Source organism: Lepisosteus platostomus, chromosome 7, assembly GCF_059453375.1.
Source record: "Lepisosteus platostomus isolate fLepPlt1 chromosome 7, fLepPlt1.hap1, whole genome shotgun sequence".
Classification (NCBI taxonomy): Eukaryota; Metazoa; Chordata; class Actinopteri; order Semionotiformes; family Lepisosteidae; genus Lepisosteus; species Lepisosteus platostomus.
The window spans coordinates 41,896,787-41,916,739 of NC_142617.1; the positions used below are offsets into that span (position 1 = coordinate 41,896,787).

The 19,953-nt window shown below is 44.4% G+C and overlaps 1 protein-coding gene across 6 annotated transcripts in view; it reads right to left on the reverse strand.

Annotated features, from left to right (window-relative positions):
• Positions 1-17,608, reverse strand: part of plekha6 (pleckstrin homology domain containing A6) — a 91,917-nt gene extending 74,309 nt beyond the window's left edge. For 2 of the 6 annotated variants that reach the window (XM_088640442.1, XM_088640440.1), the window contains exon 1: positions 17,273-17,608. The gene's annotated coding sequence lies outside the window, so the exon portion shown is untranslated. Of the gene's footprint in view, positions 1-6,392; positions 6,545-6,662; positions 6,802-17,272 lie in introns of those variants that run through there. The other 4 variants (XM_088640441.1, XM_088640438.1, XM_088640439.1 and 1 more) reach the window with 4 other exon arrangements.
• Between the last annotated feature and the right edge of the window lie 2,345 nt (positions 17,609-19,953).

Below are 19,953 nucleotides of genomic sequence, written 5' to 3' on the forward strand. Positions count from 1 at the left end.
GACTGCCGCAAGATGCAACTTCAGCTACAGGAATAAGATTTGAAAACACGCAAAAAAAAACACACAGACTCTGTGGCCACAAGGGAATTAGAAAGATTAGTCTTGGCTGGGAATGATGGTCTGAAGCCTTTAGAAAAAGAAAGATTTCTTCCCTGAGCAGTTCCTTGACAGAGGCTTATGAAACAGAGAATCCAAAATGTCGCACTCACAAAAAAAAAGAAGCGCAGTAAAGGAGGAACCTCAAAGAAGTGCAACTCCCCATTGAGTGCTTAAGAAATACTGTATGTGTGAGTTTAACGCACGCACACAGAGCGGAGTCTGAATTTCCACGTCAATGCGACAGGGGGAGACGCAGTGATCCACACTGTTACCTAGATACTGTCTCATTGCCAGTGAAATTTACTTCTGTTCAGTACGATGAGAAGTATTGGCCTCTTTTTTCTTGATCCGCAGAACACAGAGTGCCCGGCTGACACTTTCCTGGCTGGAACCAGGCAAGGCAGAAGGGGCGACCAACACCAACAATGGCACAGCACTGTGCATTTCTCTCTGACAGCAAACTGGCAGGAACAGTCACCCCCGGTGGTCACTATTCACTTAGTGCTTGTGTATTTTATACTCGCAGCTGATACCTTCTTGATTTTCTCGGCCTTCCATTGCAACATACTGAGCAATGCTCGACATAACTCATCTTTAAGTGACAAATGCTTAAGCCCTTGTCTGGCTCTGTTCTTAAATGTTCTTGTGCAACTACAGAGTATGCAATATGACAAACACTACTATACACTGAATGTCTACAATCAGAATAACTGAAGTGATAAGAGGCAATACTGGTTAAAAAGGCATAACTGGCAGAACAGAGGAGTATTGAGCTCACTTTGTTACAGGTTTCACTCTTCTATTTACCTTTATTGCCGAAAGGAGAATGAACAAACACCTCAGCAGCAGAATGTCCAAGGTAAGCTACGGAAATGCGTCATGGTATATATTGTTTTTACCATCCTATGCCATTCTCCTTCATGCTTAACCATGATTTCCCTGGGTGATACGGCACTACACCCTTATACGTCTACCACCCCAGTCCTTTACAACGGGTTCCCTTGCGCTCTAACAAGAAAGATCAGGTCAAACGCGTGACAAGGCTGAGCAGTGCTCAGGTCAACAGCCGAACCCCTGATTGAGGAGCCACTGTTGACCATGCAACACTACAGTGCACAATAAACAAATCCGCGATACTCCCTCAAGTTAAAAGAGCATTTAACATTCTTGACAGACATAAAGCAAGCATTGCTTTCCAAAACCTGGTTTATATTCGCATATTACTGGCTACTCTTCAATATCAGTGCTAAAAGATAGCAAGAAAAACACACAGCAACTTCTCTCGCAACCTTGTAGATAACGTCAGTTCAGGGCCGAAACTGGCAAACGAGTGATCTCTGGGGTTGTTAAGCCCAGTGGTTCCCATCTATTATTAGGAAAGGAAAGTGGAAAACAAACTCTCTCCCTTGAGCCAGAGGTGAAAGAGAAGCACCAGCTGCACCTACTCCCCTGCTCCATCCTCGCCAACCTACACAAAAACACCCTCTCGGGAGGCAGCGTTCTCACATGTCCGCTTGTACCCGAGGTTTCATGGGATGGTTAATCACAGCCGAGCCTTTCAGAGCCCTCCAAATATGGTAACAGACAGTTACAGAAGGGGCCTCAGTGACTCCATTTTTTTCCACTGCCCTGACAACCTCAGTGCATTCCTGCCTCTTTTTCCATAAACCGAAGAATCGGCTGCTCCTCCGGGAGCCGCTCCCGGTGAGGAGGGGACCCCTGCACTGAGCGTGAGACATCTGTTCAGCACTCTGTACTTTCACCGCCAGTCTTACGGCACAGCAGCCCTTCTGCAGATGTGGGCACCACATCCCATCTCAGCTCGCAGGGCTTTCGAAATGTCTGGCGCCAGCTATACAAGGGAGTGTTCGTTCTGGAGCTGCCTTTGGAGAATAAAAAAAGAGCTCATCATTAAAAGAAGGATGGCGCTAGGGTGCTAGAGCCAGGGTAAGAGTACAAGCGCTCAGAGCTCTCCTTGAGGCAGGACTTGAAGATGGAAAGATGCACTGCCTGCAGAGTGGGGACTGCACTTCAGCGATGGGCCATTTAAGGGGCTCCCTTCCTAGAGGTGAAGCAGTTTGGAAACCTTCGGGATGAAAAATACTGCAAGAAATTTAGGGGTCTCTTCTTAGTACTTACAGACTATTGCTGTATGGTCTCCCCAACCTCATTTTCTCTGGTGTCTTATAGACACAACTGCTTTCTAGTTTCCCAGGGAGCTGGGAATTTTCACTCCTTCATCCGTTCCCAGCTCTCGCTGTTCCTGTGTTAGACAACTTCTGACACAACCCTGGTTTCAATCTCTTCATCAGCCAGCAAATCAATCAGCTATTGACTATTGACAGTATGACTGTCCAGTTGGCACCACACACGTTCATTTAATATCGCAAGAAAATCTGAACTCAAAATATTGACTCCAAACTAAAGTTTAGCTCTCAACACAAAAAAAAGCTCCAAGCAGGGGAGAATCCTTGCGTACAATAAGATTTGCTCACCTGGAAAGAGGGCTGTCATATATATATCGATAGCAGAACGGCCCAAGAGACCATGTTTCAAAAAACAAGGAAATTACTAGAACTGAGAGAGACAAAGGGAGAGAGCACTTCAGGGCAGGGAATGGAAGAAGTGTAACACTGGACAGGTCCCAACCTATTTTAGTTTGCTCGAGGGGTCTGTGAACATTACGAAACCTTACAATGCCTTCATTAGAATAGAATCAGAAACCACTCTACAGTTTGCTGTTTTTGAACTCCAATCTCCAAAGAAAAAGCCAAAACTTCTAACCCTTCACCAATTATCCAGTTCATTGATTTTCACATTTTCCTCCAATGTGCCTATTTGCAGAGATTAGAGGCCTAAATTCTCCTCTTGTGGTAGTTTGTCTGTAATTCCAGTCTTCTGACCCGACCTGCCACAAACATTTATTATACTTTATGGGGACAGTGCTGGGGGGCAGCGATAGATGTGTTCTGGCACTTCACTTTTGAAGACCCAAAATAGCAATAGCAGAACAACAGGCTGCAGGCTGCGTGGGAAATGCTCATTTAAATGCAAAAACATGATCCAAGCAACTGAAGCCAATGTTTAAAAAGAGTTGCACACAGGCTACAGAAGTTACATTTTTCGTATCTTCCTCTTATCAGTTAATCTATTTATAATGATAGGTTTATTATAACAATAAAATGATAGGGTGGGGGACTGAACTTGGTCCAGAAGACATCTGCACATTTCATAACCACGTTTCGTAGTGTACAATTATCAGGCCCATGTTGTCAGAATGTGTCACTGGTGTCAACACACAGAGTTTTACGAGATATGAGGTAGAAGCACGCAAGCCCAAGGTGTCTAGCCTAAGGGAAAAAAGCAAAGCTGCAAAGCCTCCCAAACGTGTTTTTCTTTTACACAGTTAAAGTTAAAAAACAACAAGTTTATTAAGGACTGCTCAGCACGCCCTAACGCAGCATGGTTATTTATATTGCAAAGGGATAGGCAAGTCTGTTCACGCAGCACTGTCACTTTTCACTTGGAGGTGAATATTCACTTGAATATCGCAAGGCGTGTCAAGCAGCATTCTTTAATTCTGTCCTGTCACCAGCACAGGTTTGCATGTAGCAGTGTGATGCAAAGGTGCAGAAGAACACAAACCAGGAAAGTAATTTGCTGTATTGAAGCTAAATGGGGACTAAAGCAGAGGGGGAACAGGACAATGAGGACCATTTTAATCAGAAACAAGCACAGCCATTCACTATTTTACACACACCAAGCTCTGTATTGCCAAACATCCTATAACAAATGAGGAAAACTGGGTACTCACAGACAACACACAAGGCTGCTGGGGTACATGAGCCAATCCCCACACCACTGCATACCTCCGCTTGGGAAAGCCCAGTCACACCCTGACTTGAACCAATGATGCCTGGACTACAGGACTCTACCCAGGCTTTGTACGATCACCTCTCGGAAGTGTTTCAGAGGTCTTTCTGAGCTTTGAGATTATTATTTACTCCGCAACAGCACAGTTCACTGCATAATAATCAGCACAGCTGAACCACACATCAACTAAACTATTTTTTGAGTATGTGCATGAAAAAATACCATGGGAAAGGCTTGAAAAAAATGATTGACTGATCCTTTCTCTACTTAAGAATGTGTTTGGACCACTGAAGTAAACCTCTGATGTCACGTCTTGGTACGTGCATAAGCTCTGTGATACATGAGGCTTGTACTGTACTGAAGTTCAATAGCTTGGATGTCAAATGATTAACATAACCTTTATTTCTCTTGACCGGAAATGAAAGAAATGTCCCCTCCGCAGCTCCCCTACAAAGTCTGTGAAGCTAATTGCTACTTGACCACTAAAATATTAATGAAAATCCATTTCTGAGTTATTAGGGCTGGCGATTGCCATGAACTAAACAATCAAATAATGTGCCGTACAGGAGATATGAAGAGAAGTAGAAAGCTGGAAAGATAAATCTCTGAATATTCAGAAGAGACCAGCGCGCGTAGGAGGGGCAGTGTCTTTCCTCTGCACTGCCAAAAGAGAGGGAGATAAACAGAAAGCCTAAAAAACAAAGGAATGATACGAAGAATGACCTCTCAAGGGAGGGTGGGCAGGTGCCCCCATTTTGCATAATTATTTAATTGAACTCTAATTCAGATCCACTCAACAGAGATACAGGCAGCATAGCAGGCGTGTGGGGACAGCCAGAAGTCCAAGCATCTCAACTCAGAGCTTGGGGTGAAGCACATGGCAATTTTAGAGGGACAAAAATACGCAAAAGCAGGCGTGTCCATCAGAGGGACAAATGCACGGGTTTCGGTTTGGCCTCTGCTCTCCTGTTGGTTGGCTGCTGAATCTGGCCACAAAACTGCATCATCTAGGCCCCTCTTTCACAAAGAGGGAGAGAAACTATTTTTACACCACAATGCTGTCCATCAACAAGGACTGAACAGCCTACACAAGCAGGTTTGATGCTAACTATGGCAGTGCGCATTCATTCTCCCGTCAATGGGAAACTGGACCTGCTCCTGCTGGGATTTCTTCAGGACTGCATTATTACATCACAGGCAGGTGAGCAGGAAATGCGTTACTACCAAAAAAAAGTGGGAGGAACTCCATCCCGACTGAGTAGGAATACCATCTCCGGTGAATCAGTGAATATCTCTCCTTGTGACGCAGATCTGCCACTCCCTCTGCATACAGATAACATGAGCACAGGTAGCCTGTAGGATAACTTTTATGATGACCTTTATGAGGCCCGAGCTTCTACAGCCACTGTCACAGTCCACAAAGACACAGCATGGCAGTAAAAGCATATGAAACAGGGGAGCAAGAGCCTTTCCCAGGATTTCACTTTGTTCTCAGGTCTGAAAACAAGCCTTCTCTGACTACTAAATGAGCCAGCTTTCCCCAGTATGTTTTAACTTGAATCAGTGTCTAACCGGAGGACAGGTAGTTACACATATAGACTGATTTCAACTATTTAGCCTCAGATCAAAAGGGCAAATGGTTAGGAGTCAATGCAAAATGAGATCAAGAAGTTTATCTTCAAAGATTTATTGTTTTTCATAGTTTAATCACTATCTCACAATCATTATCTGTGAAATCAAGCTTCTACTATAAAGGATAACTTTGTCATTATATGACTATGACATCCTGAATTTTAAACATCGCAGATTTTTTTAAAGGCTTTGTCTGAAAGAGTAATAGGGAATAGAGCAAGTGGCAAAAAGCGTACTTCATTTATATACAAAATATCACAGAAGAAACACAAAAACATTTGTTATTGCATGTTACTATTGGTTGTGGATGAGCAGTAAAATCTGTACAACAAATAAGAAGTGACAAGATGAAGAAATTTCAAAAGCTGCTTCAATGCTGTCCTCACTGCTCCAGCGTCTTTCATCACTGTGGCGTTCCTTAAATATGCCAATTGCACTTACAGCAGCCGAGCTCACATGGATACGATCAACAACTGGCTCTCTGTTTTCAAAAAGCGCTAGACTATTTTCATTTAAAACTCAAAATAACGAAGAGGAGGTGCAGCAATAAATCAGTTCAGTTGTTCGCCGAGCCACAGTTGGGGAGTTCCCGTGCTCGGTCAGCAGAACCCCTGTTTACAGCCAGCTGGCAAATATTCAGCCGAGGCCTGCCCAGACCTGCGCTCCCATTCTAAAAACAGGGGACGAGCTCACCTGCTCATGCTGGCCACTCCAGGTAGTCTCAACCCTGTCTTCAAACAATGCCATTTTTGTTTTTTTGATAAGAGAATGGCAAAACAAACTCCTACCTGCAAGGGCTGTGCTTAGCTGCGGTTTTCGGTCACAGCTTGTCTTTCAGATAAAGTGCTCATTAGAACCGTCTCCTTCTCTCTCCGTCTTCAGTTTTTCCCTGCCTCTTTCTTGTCCCTCCCCATTTCTATTCTTTCTGCCAGTGTCTTGCGCAGCTCCTTCCCCTCCTCTCTCTCCTTGTTTCTCACTATGGAGCTCACCTGTTCACAGGTGTTACCACATACCAACGCGAGAAAGGTGACAAACGAGGGAAGATCCCCCCAGCTCACCTTGCTCGATCCCAAAATCTCAACCGGCTGAAGGATCCCAGGGAAGTGAGCTTCAGCGGCTTAGTTGGCGTGGGCTGGGTAAGACTGTTCCGCCTCTCCTTGCCCAGTCACCCGAGAAATCAGACTGTTCCTCCTCTAGTTGCCCAGCCAGCCTAGAAACAGTTCAATCACAGCTGCAGGTTGAGGTGTGCGCAGTGCAGAAATAACAAGAAAGCAGGAAGTGTTTCAATCAAGCAGGGAGCTGGAGTTTCACTCAAGGAGACCTGTGAAATATTCAGCTCTCTATGAGATCCTCACCGTCACTGCACAATAAATAACAACCCGGGAATTGTATTGGATTTATCATCACGCCGTGTGACTCATGGTTAAAGTAAATACTAAGATGTCGGAAACTACAGTAAGGTGTTACACTGATCACAGTGAAACACTGAATACCATCGGTATATAAAAAATATTATTTCAAATGATGTATTCAAATCAAATAGTGCATTTTAAGCACTATTAGTCAGCTACTATATAAGGGAAGAATACTCCCCACGTCTGTGCAGAAATCAAGTCTCACACAGTGGGATGGGCTCTGACCACACAAATCCTCTTGCAAATGTTTCATTCATTCAAACTGAAATTGTGAGGTCCTTGCTGAGGAGGTAACATCTTTAATAAAGAGGGCCATCCCCCTCCGCCTCAATAGGTCAAGGAATCTGCAATTCCTAAATGCAAAATTCACAGCCCACTGGATACCTCGCTCCAAACCTCCTCAGCTTTCACTGGGGTGAAGATTAATGATTCAAGAGCTCGGTCTACAAGTCATGTGATCGGGCCTGTTTTGTCCAATCAAAGTCTTTTCTTGTCACATTAATCTCTCTTTCAAAGTCCCATGGGCTGGCTGACTCGCAGCCACGCAGAACACGGGGATTAGGATTAGTCTGTGCTCCAAAATGGGAAGGAGGGAGTGCTGACGTGTGGTCAGAGGAGGGGGTAGTAAAATAGTGGTCAGGTCTTCTTTGCAGCTATCGTGTCCAGCAGGATTGGTCCTTCAGATGTACACAGAAAGAAGCAGGTCACCTCTTTTAGAAATTCCAAAGTGACCATTTCTCTTCAACCTTTTCTTTCTCCAAAGTCTATGTCAACCAAGCCCTAAAGCTGGATTAGTGGAATTCTTCTTTGAAGGCACACTGTGAAGTATAATAGAGGGATTATTCGATGATTGTTTTCAAATTCAACTGCTCTGAAAAGCTGCATCAATGATCAAGTTGTAGATGAGATGATGAAGGAACAGCAGATGAATATTTTAGGTTTTTCAGAGTAAACTGTAAATAACAATAACAGCTTCTGAGGTAGACACGTTAGTCCATGCATTATACTCTTCTCAGAATTAAGTTCTGTTCTTCAGAGCTGGAAACATGAAAATACTTGCTTCATTCTGCTTTTACAGGGTCAAACCTCAGCTATGTTAAGGTAACAATATTAATACAGAGAAGCTGTTTCATTGGCCCAGAGCCTATTTTTCAAAATAACTTTATTTTATCCTTCCTTCTTTATTCTGGGAAGACACGCCCTACCCGTTAATAAAGCAAAAGGATTATCTAAGCTGAAGTACAATCACGGCCCGTTTGTTACACAATCTGGTGGCTAAAAATACAGTACTGGTAATATTTACAAAACAACAGAGGCTTTACATCTAATTCAAACTTCACACTGCAGAGATGGAGACAGAAACAGCGTTGCCAAAACAGACTGACTAAAACAGTAAGGCCACTTGAGCCAAGAGCTCATCAGGGTTATATCTTAAGGAAGGTCACAGGCTGGCAGTTTGATTCTGACTTTCAGCTACAGGAGGTGTTATCTGAGGGTGTCCACAGCTGCTTTCAGGACAGACATGCCTTTTATAGTGTCTGTTTCAGATATCTCTCCTTCACACCGCAGAAGACTGGATGTAAATGTGAGGCACAAACACACTTGCTTGGAAAGAAGCCTCTCTTTCAGCACAGTATAACATAATAAGAGTCCTTTTCAGAAGAGAGATACATAAACTATGGGAAACCTTTTAACTTATTAAGTTAAGCTTCTTCTGCAACTTAATAAATTTAAAAAAAAAACACCATCCTAACTCGAGGGCGAAAGATTACAATAATAATGGCAGCAATGACAATAAGCACCCAGCAGATGCTTTTATCCAAAGTGACTTATAGGGAGAGCCATGACATCAGCCGCTGCAGAGTCACTGACAACAGGATCTGGGCCTTGACATCTCACCTAAAAGACATTTAAGGAGGCTCAGTGTGCCATCCAGCAACCACAGCAAGGGCTTTACCTTCAAGCACAGCTTTCTCAAAATTCTGCCCTGGTACCTCAGCGCAAGGGCGCGACACTGTTCAGTCTGAAGGAATCCACTGGGCTGGCTTTGTCAATGCCTTCCGCAAAGTCAACCCAGCAGACTGGTTCCTGGACTGTCTCCCTGTTTCTATTTTTGCACAACAGCACTGGGAAGAAACAAAACGGCAGACAAAAAAAGGCATCACTGCAGTGAAGTGCCTGTTCCAAATGTAAAGCCATGAACACAGATCATCACAGGTGCTGCCTAAAATGTTCAGGAGAACAAGGGTTAAAAAAAAATAGCACAGGGAGTGGGAACAGGCAAGCACTTCGGGCTGCCATCCAGTCGCTAATTCCCATGATTGACAACCAGGGTAGTTAACGCTCTCCCCTGACACTTCTGTCAGCGTGCAGCTGATTATATTAAAACAGAAGCGTCATATGACACACAAGATAACCTGGCAGTAACTGTGAGCAGCTAGGGAAAGGGCGCTCCACCAATCGCAGCAGTACTGCAGGGCATCTGCAGGGTCCCCAATCAGACAGCGCGCTGATGGAGGCTTGACAAGGAGGTGCATCAGCTACGTGACTTCATCTTTGTTAAAAAGCAAACAAGGGTTTTTGCTTGATTTCCCCAGTGCTCGGTTGCTTGCCTTTCATGGGCAAAGACAGCGTTGTTGTTTTTGATTCTGGTGGCTGCGGCGTCCTGCAATCATCAAAGAAGCAAGAGACTAGAATATAGCAGAAGCCCGGTTTTAATTAGTCCCCCAGGAGAGAAGAAGCCCAGTCCTGCAGCGGGGTCGCTGGGGTGTGGTGCTGTGCAAGCGTGGCCTCATTACTCTGAAGAGAAAGAGGCATGACAGCTCTATTTAAATGCCAATAGAATTTCCAATCCACCAGCTTCACGTGAATTTCTGCCTAAGATCCAGCTATGATTCGATTATAAGGGCCCCCAGAAGCCCATCCCCGCACACACTTCATTGTCACAGGAGATATACACACTCACAGCTCAGAGCCTGTCAGGCAAAGGGATGAGCACCTCCATACCAGGGAACAGAAATATTTCCACTGGACTATAGAGGTTTCTGCACTAGCATCCTGAAAGACTGATGTGACACTTTTCTTCATCACGCTGTCTTCCAATTAGAAAAACAACTCTGAGGTAAGAGAAAAACAGCACAAGATAAGCTGAAACAAGAGAAGGCCCATCCTTTCGATCGGTCTTGCTCATTTCATTGCTAATAGCTCATTGATCAGAGGATCTCGTCCAAGCGTTTATTGGAGAAAGCAAAGGAATCCTTATCCGTACGTCCTATCCCCTGTCCTGCCACCAGCGACTCATTGTGCACAAAAAAATGCCTCTTGCCCCCATTCTTAACCATGCCCCCTCTTTTCAACTTATTACCTTCCTACTCCCCACGTCACAATCTTTGTTCATCTGATTCTGGCCTGGTGTCTGTGTCTGCTCCTTTTATCTTTCTGACGTTTCATTCTTCCTCTTCCTCGCATTTATAAATCACTGCTTTACATTACTTTCTAAAGAAACACACATATTTGAATTGTTGTATCATTCTGTCATGAGGTCTGTCAGTACCGTCCCCTACTGCATTCGTTCTGATCTTGACTCTCTGACTGATGGGCCCTCTCTGCATATTAGACAAACGCTTCACCGGTTTACTTTACAGATCTCTAACCTTTCTCTCTAGATAATTTATTGCACTTAAAAGCAGCTCCCAAGAGCAGCGACTGGCCAGTGACTGGAACACTCTGCAGAGTGAGCTGAAGCCATTCACCTTCATGTCTGAAGGCATTCTGGGCTGTGCAGTGAAATCTCTTCTGCCAGAAACTTGTGCCTGTTTACCCTGCCCCGCCCCGTCAAGTCAATCTGCTTTTATTGATTGGCCTTTCTTTCTATGCAACAGTGGTGTGATTCTCATGGTCGCCTGTGTAGATGAGAATGCTTTTCTTAAATGATTTATCCAGTTAAATAAAGGATTCATATCATCATCATCATGTGCACTATGAAGCATCTGCACCTCCCCCGCCCCAGCACGTTCAGGCTCCAGCTGTCTCCCCCTCTCCCTGTACCAGTGCTGTACAGTAATGGAGGAGTGATTAAACTATCATCTTTTCAGCCAGGGCCCTTTCAACCAACCACAGATTTCCCAGGCTTCAGCAAATTGACTGCCATTCCATTTATAAGGAGCACAACTCCTCAAGGATCAAAGAGAGGAAGGAAATAGTTGGAACACAACATACAGCATACATTAGTGTCAATCCTGTGCAAATCTGCTACTGAGCCAAGGCCTGAGATGACAAAACTATGCAATGAATTTCATTATTTAAAACCGCTTTATATATAAAGCATGAAAATGACTTTGCTTTTAAATATAAAGCAAGAGCTTATTAAAATGCCATTTGCATTCCAGCCAATTACAGAAATGAGGATGCGAGCACAGCATGTGTCTGTGGCGAGAAGTATGTTTCGACATTCGCTCAGGAAAACGGCAGAAATTAGGCTGGTGGATTATTACTATTATCTTAGTCGCTCAGGGTTAAACACATTAATTATTTAAGGACATTAATAGGGCATAATAGCTTTTCTTGGAAGTTTGCAAAAAAAGCTAGCTACCTTTTCAACAACGGAAATAAGATTCCTTTTGTACAGCACTTCACTTCACTCAGACTTTTTCTAGCTGCAAATTCGTTCCAAATATAATTACATAGCCATGCAAAAACACTCTCCATATGATCGCAAACACGAAGGGTCCAGTTCCACATATCGGCTTCATCAGAAGAGCCTGGAGTGGCCGAAACTGCTATGAAAGTATCCTTTTACATCCTGCTGCCGTTTTGTGACTGAGATAAAAAAGCAACTCTGCCATGTACCCACAAAATCAGAGATAAACCAGCAAACAACTTTTCAAAAGCCAAACAGCTTGGATTTCAACCACAACTTGACAGGTAAAGAATCTGGAAATCAACATTTTAATGTTGCAACACTGCTCCCCCTGTGCCCTAGGCCAAGAGAAGACTCATGATCAGACAGGTTGATATTTTTTTCCGGTTTGAAGAGCATGAAGAGATTTTATTTCCTTTTTTTTTTGTTTCGGTGACAAAAAACAGTATTAACCTAATTATTCTGATTCTATCCACCAATCTACAGACCTCAAAATGTCATTTTTCATTCTTGGAGTCTCTCTGCAGTGTTTGTGGAAAAGCTCCGACTGGAGAAAGGATGAAATCGGTATACCTATGTGCCATTTAAAATTGCATGTAGCGACAAGACGGAGCTCAGTTTAAACAGCTAAAGCATTCAGGCAGGAGCACTGTGGCCGTTTTCCCTGCTTTAATGACATCCACATTTATCATTGCGGCCATTCATTGCAGAGTCCCTGAGCTGTTCTGGAGCGTTTCTGCTTGCTAATTAATGACACAGCCATCAACCGTTTCAGATCTCACCAGACAGAGTAGGAGGTGTTTCATGTAAACACTTCGCATTTTTCATGGTTTGGATATTTTTATACAGGACAGGACTAATCATCTGTGCTTTCTGAAATATGTCCAAAATTGCAATATAATACATAGAAATGTATGCATATAGTACATAGACACATAAGTATTTTTTCTTTACAGCTTGATCGCTACATCTTTAAGGACAATAACTTACACTGCACGACCGACCGTGATGCAGGAGGATCATGAAAAGAGATAACACAACGAAAACGACATTTTGAAAGAGGGCGATGTTGAGGTAGAGACTCAGAAGCTAAGAGGGAAAGGAGCTGAAGGAGACCTTAGGCAGAGAGACGGGGCTGAAGAAGACGGAGCACAGCTGTTCCGAGAGGGAACGCCATCAGATCAGTGAGCGAGTGCTGTCGGAGCTGCTGGTGTTTGGAGGCGTCTCCGACGTGCCGCCTCGTTCAGTCCCAGAGCGGGCAAAGGCTCTGTACAATCTGGCCTGATCCCGTTTGATTTCCAGTTAACGTTGCTGTTGCAGCCAGCTCTTACAATAGCTTGCCCCGGTGCGGTGGCCCTGTGGCCAAGGATGCACGCCTGTGGCTGGAAGGTTGCCGGTTCGTATCCCGCGGCTGGCAGAGGAGTCCTACTCCGTTGGTCCCCTGAGCAAGGCCCTTAACCCCAACTGCTCCAGGGGCGCTGTGTAAATGGCTGACCCTGCGCTCTGACCCCAAGCTTCTCTCCCTGTCTGTGTGGCTCATGTAGAGCAAGTTGGGTATGCGAAATGACAAATTCCTAATGTAAGAAATTGTATATGGCCCATAAAGTGATCTTATCTAGTAGTTCACTACAGTAAAAATGTGGTATTTCTGTGGTTGCACTTGTGTTTACACCGGGCATGGGTGAGTATGGTAGCTTGCCATACCTCCATGTGCTTTCACCATCTTCTCACTGCACTGTGTCCCGCTTTGCACCACAGCGTAGTCTCACAATTGGCAAGGGCAGTCTGTGGAGGCCCTATCCTAAAAGTGGGACCCCAACTCTACACTGCTCTTCTGCTCCCAGTGAGTTCATTATCATTCCCTGTGCCCAGCACTCATTCCCCTCTCACTCACCCCTACCTCCAGTTTGTCCTTTCACATCCAAGGCCGCCTGAAGCCAATTACTTGGAGGTTACCATGGCAATCCTGCAGGCCGCCTATGGCCGTGAGGGCTGCTTTACTTTCCCAGCAAGGTGAGGAAACTTAACTGTTTCATCCCTGGCTCCCTGGCGCTTCCTGCTGAGCCACGGCCACACGCCAGCCACGGTCTGGCTCACACGAACACCCCCCTGATGCTACCTTCCCCAAAATGTGATGGAACGTTCTGGTTTGCCCACCACACTCCCACACACGTGGTGCAAACATCAGCCTTGTGCGTGAGCATCTGCGTCAGGTCCTACATTATGCAAGAGCTGCCAGGAACTGATGTGCTTGGGTCTGGTCTGTTTTTTATCCTTAGTGCTCTTCTGCTCACTTCTAACACATTACAGTCTCTTCTGGTGCCCCAGAAGTGGAGAGAAAGAGCACACTCCCCGACTGAAACAGCTTCAGATGAGCAGATGTTTGCTAGGCTACCTAATGAAAGGAAGCCCATTCCAAAAAACGTAAAAACTTTCCTTAGCAAGATGATATTACACTGCAATAATAGCCCTGTTTGTAGACTGTTTGCAAACTGGCAGGGTCTTGTGTACTTTATAGTACAATATACTCTGCAATGCATAGCTCTGACAGAGTGAAAGATCCCATTTAATCCCATGCGTTTAAAACACACTAAAAAATTAATAATGACAGTTCTTGCAGCTGAGGCTGTGTTAGGCTAGACTGAGTGATCCAGGAGTTGTGTGTTTGAGCTGGGGCCACATCACTAGCCAAGTGACATCAGATTTTTAGAACTATGCTTCTCAATCCCAAATCCTCTGGACCTGCACTAGTCCCAAGAGGAATGCCGGACAATGGATGAATTCTTTTTTTTTCCATTTTTTTGCTGAGCGCATACTGAGCGCTATGACCACAGGTGTCACGGGTTTGGGACTGGTTCAAGTCAGCAGCTAGATGTGCCTGGGATTCCCTAAGTAGTGAAGCACAATTGGCCCGACACCACTGGAGTTTAAGTTAGCCAGGGGTTCTCTTGGCACCCCAGCACAACAGCACCACCATGTCCTGCGGGTGCACAGTGACATCGGCACGGGACACAGACCTCCTCCAAACCCCTCTGGTCTACAGCATGTTAAAAGATAAGAGGCTCAGGTGGGTCTGAAATGCCCTTCCACACTCCTCATTCACCCTATGTGGGTACAGGGGGTTGCTCATGCAAGCCAGGATAAAAGAACACAACTGACCGTCTTATATATACAGTATATATAAAATATATAGTGTATATGCATGCAAAATGCAAATGTCAATTTCTGTTACACGTGGGAGGTGCTGTTCCACTTCCATGCACATGACCTTTGAGCAAAGATTGGATAACGATGTTTGAGCTGGTCTACCACACCGATCAAATTTCGTTGTTGGCACTTCCTGAACAAACAATGCAGTTTCACTTCAAAAGAGCAAATGCACAAAAGGAAGTGTGGCAACCAGCATTTATTCCGCAGGTTAAATCTTGGAGAGTGCCTCCTCCACATTAGTCAGCACTGTAACGCTGCACTTGTGTTGCCCATGCCCGCTTAGCTCGAAGCTGCAGGAGAGGTGTTAGAATTTCCCTGTTGCAGCTTAAGCTCTCCCCCAGTCTGTAGCCCTCTTCCACCATGCAGACGGGGAGCCTCTGTGACAGGGGAAGAAAAGCCCAAGCTGCTAATACCCTCACTGGCAGGATTAAGATCAAACCGCACCAGCTCCCTCCTGGGGAGACCCAGTCTGGTGATTACGCCCCCCTCCCTCCTCCACCACACAGCAGTGAGCCCCACAGTCTGTCAGACAGACAGAGCTGCGAGACGTGCAGCCATCTGGGTCCTCCGAATCACTCCTTTTGGGCCCTCGAGTGCTGTTTGCGAGGTGCAAAAAATAAACTCAATCAAGCTCTCGCACTCAAAACCCACAGCCACAGGAAACCCGTGGGGGAGCAGTCAAAGCTCTGGTTGATTCTGGTTGTTTAGTGAAAGATAATTCCTATTCACAAGACAGAATTCAGAATGTTAGTTTCTAACGTAATATAATAATTTCTACAATTGCCAATAATTATCTGTTCCACTTTTCATTCCAGAGTGCTATAGCAGAGACACACCAGATCTACCACTGGAGTGTAGCTCCTGTCTTCCACAGTGGAGTTTACCCAGGACACCCTACTCTTCCAAAGCGTGACACAAGATTGGCAATCGTCACACAACCAGGACTATGGTTGAAAGATCTCAGCGTCAGAAATCCACCCAGTTTTGTTGGAGGAAGGTCGGATGTTTGGGCTGGGGAAAACACCATCTACGCTACTGCCTGTAAAAGTTGGGAGAAAGCAGCTTGCTCTTTTTAACACGAGGAAGCGGGGCTGACCAGTGTGGCGTACTCTGCAGCAGAGAACTCGGCACATGGAAAGGACTAGGGTGCAGCCAGCGCACGGTTAACGTGAGGCTGCAGCTGGTTCTCCAGCACTTTAATTTCCGATCACATCTCCCCTTATCGGGTCTGCTCTCCCACTCTCATTTTTAAATCTGGACAGCAAGCCAGGATTCTGCAGTACATCTGCCTCCCTGCTCCTTTCTTCCCTCACCACCAGCTTCACGGACGAAGCAACATCCTTGCAAAAAAATATATTGTAAAAAATAAAATAAAAAACAAATCCAAGTGGGCTTTTTGATTTGTTTTGTACGAACACACAACCAAACACCGAGATATTCAAGAGCCAACAAGCACAGACAGATCCCCCAGTGCAGATCAGAGCCGTTTGTGTGTAGAGGGAGTTGATTGGCAGCATTTTTGGAACCTCATTCAGCAAAATTCATCCCTGCTACTGTCACTTCACCTTCAGCTGAAATACATTTTTTGTCATTCCAGTAGCACACACACCAACAGATGTGTCAGCCTAACATATCTTAACTGAAACAGCTTGGACACTACTACCTACAGTAGTTACTGATTGTAACTCACTTCGGATGAAATTCCAATTTCTTCCCCTTTCCAAAGCAAGATGATTCTTCGTTTATCCTCACAACGGGAGTATGTGTAGAGAAATCCAATTAACTGCTGAGTAAATCAAGCACGGAACAAGAATCCCCTGGAAGTCAACGACCCTTATCTCAGGAATCAAAGTCTCTGTCCAGTCAAGAGTCACTTTGTATGCTGTACAAACCCCAACCTCTGCAAAGAGCACAAATGCACTGCTGGCAGCCCTGGGCTGTAGGAACCCCAGCCTGCCCAGTGCGGATTAACAACACTGTCTGTGATCGGAGAGTCAGCAGGGGCACTGAAACAGAATGGCAGGTGGCTGTGCACCAAAAGGGGGTGACGGGGAAATGTCTTTTAATGCAAAATAGACACCACAGATTGTCTACGCATTGAGCCATCTGTACATACGAGCATGTCTGCGACACACAGATAACTGCGTGTTAGTACAAATGAATGACTGAGCTGAATTGTTCCTATTTCACTGCTGTCACAGCAGTACAAAAAAATACACCTGGTAGTCTCATCACGGAAACCACCACACACATACAGACAGACAAAGCAAACTGTATGCACACATGTATACATTTTTCCATAAGCTCTCTGCACGTGTGCACACTCCACATCTGAGACGCATTTTAATACGTGGTGTAGCTATTCCTCCTAGCCGGGAGATGCAAGAAAATTAGTCAGACTTACCAGCTTCCAGCCACCTGCTGTTCCCTCGTCCAGCAGCCTCTAGCCTTTCCAAAAGGTGCAGCAAAATAGAATAAAATCCCCTATTCCTGGGTCAGCTCCAAAGGAAGAGAGCTGAGGAGACAGAGAGAAAGACAGACAAGAGAGAAAGGCTGCTCAACTGATGTTCGTCTCTGATCTCCAGATGCATAACAATAGCAAAGCCCAGCAAAACAGCATAGTGCCAGATCAACCCAGGCAGAGATGCTGTACAAAAACAAGCATCCTTTGGAGGAAAAAAAGAGGGAGCGAGAGGGAGAATAAAAAGGGGGAGGTAGGCAGGCAGCAATTCGGAGCATGCCCACTGAAAATCCCAAGGTATTTAAATGTCACATGACACTGTTCGAGCTGTCAGGAGCTTTGAAAAGCAACTCATTAAGAAAGACGGGGGGAAAGGCTGTTCTGTTTAACCCTGCAGAAGCCGGATTGGCAGATTAGACCCCCTAATAGATGAAAAAATTTAAAGTCACCAACACCCCTCCTACAAGGTATCCAGCCTGCCAATAGGAGCTGAGATTTCATGTGTTACAACACAGGAGGAGCTGGATTAACCCCTTCTACCCCACAGACTGCAGACACAGCCCTGACCTGCTATTCTTTCCACAGAAATCCCACTGAAATACTAGAATAGTGCATCATTTACTTAAAGACTTACAGACATACAGTATACAGTATATTATAGAGATTGAGGTGGACAGAAGGGAGAGACAGACACTCATCTCTCTCAGAGTTTGCGTTGTCCTGTTGAACCAATATGTTTTTGTGTGTAACAAATACCATCTAATATTGCTTTCATGTTCTGAAGGTTCTTGCAATTACCACTAAAAGCAATATAATTCCAAATTAAATCCTGGCTCTCTATACCCTTTATACAGCTTATTGTGTGTCGTGTTTCTCTAATCACTTTCATAGACTCAAAGGAAAAAATCTGGTTTCTTTCCTGAACTAATTTCCTTATATTAAACAACCATAGAGATTCAAGCCACAGTGCAGAAATGATGGATGCAACGGCTTCTACAGCTGAAATTTAGATACAGTATAAACTCAGTATAAAACTGCACCTTCCTGGCCTCAACGGACATGGTTTTGTTTTTCCGAGATAGGTGCCTTGATACATCATAAAAAGCCACAGTTCTGCATTGCCAAGAAAGGAGATATGATTATCAGTGAACTGGAGACACTCCTCCATCCTGGATTTAATCCAGGTCTAATTGGGTCCATACAAGACAAAACTCACTCATGGAAACACGATAAACTGAGCTCCCTGTTTTTACAAGAAAAAAGAATATCAACATCAATTGGCCTAACTGTGATTAGAAAGAATTGATGCAGGGATTGATAAATGAGGTCTCATTGGGAACAAACCATATTCCAGAAGATCTACAGTATATAGCACCACTCTTAAATGGATCCCTATAAAATAATCCTTATTTTGTATTTTATTTACATCCATCAGGATTTCAAATTGAACCAGTTTAGCTCCTGCTGAAGTGGTACACAAACACAACAGCTAATAAAATAAGCAAGACATTTTTATTGAATTCATTTATTGAAGTATTCTCATTTAGTTTCTGGTAGGAAATTGTTATTACTAGAACCTTTAGATCACTATTCCCAAAATCAATACAATTAAATAAAAATCAAATACAATGAGATTACAGCCGCATAAGTCTTTTGTCTGATATCACTTTCTTTTGGTCCATTTTAGTGTCCTCTTTCACAAAATGGCTTGCAATCACTGCTTTTTTTCCTCAAAGCCATCTCTTTTTCTGTTTTTTTCCCATGCTTCCATGCTTGTACATTGTTTGAAATTTCTTTAATAGCAAAGCCTTAAAAAAATATTAGTTTTGATGTCATATTTCATTCCATAGTGTTCAACAGACACGACGTGAGCTACGCGTTTCAAATGACACAATAATGGCCCTGGAGAGGTATTAAATATCATGCTTTAACAGCACAGTACTGCATGTAACGACAGGAGGAAGCTGGTCTTTTGGACATCTCGGAGCTCCCTCTAGTGACCACTAATGGAATTGAGAACAGAGAGAGGACAAACAAATGCATTTCAGTTTTTAGATACGGTGTCAGTCAAGAACTAAGAAAGAGAGGTTTTTGTAAATTTGCCGGCATACACAGATGTCTAATCCTATTTAAATCTGTCCTCAATAAATTACTCTGTCCTTCTGAAGTTACCCAGCTCAGTTAGTTCAAACGAACATTCCAACAAAATAAGGTAACTTGGGCACAAATTTACCTGGTCAAACAGCCAGGAGCAGAGGGGGCTGATGGGAAGGCAGTGGTCAGTGTCTAGTGGTCTCTCCATGGAAGAGCTGGACACTGCAGCGCACATCACACTGACTGCTGGGTGTTACTCACTGAACTGTGTTAAGGGAGGCAGAGTTGGAAGTCAAGAAACTAGGCAAAACGTTTATGAAAAGCATCCATATTTGCTAGATAACCTGAGACTTTTCCCAGCACAGAGCCATGGTGTGCAGACACCTTGAGCTGAGCAGCAAGAATCAATTTCACAGCGCGGGGCTCCCCCACCCATAGCACTTTAACCAGGGGCTTAAATTGTTAGAGAATCCAGGCCAAGACAAATCACCTTTACAGAGAGTCAGAAGAAAGTGACTGTTCTTCTGCCA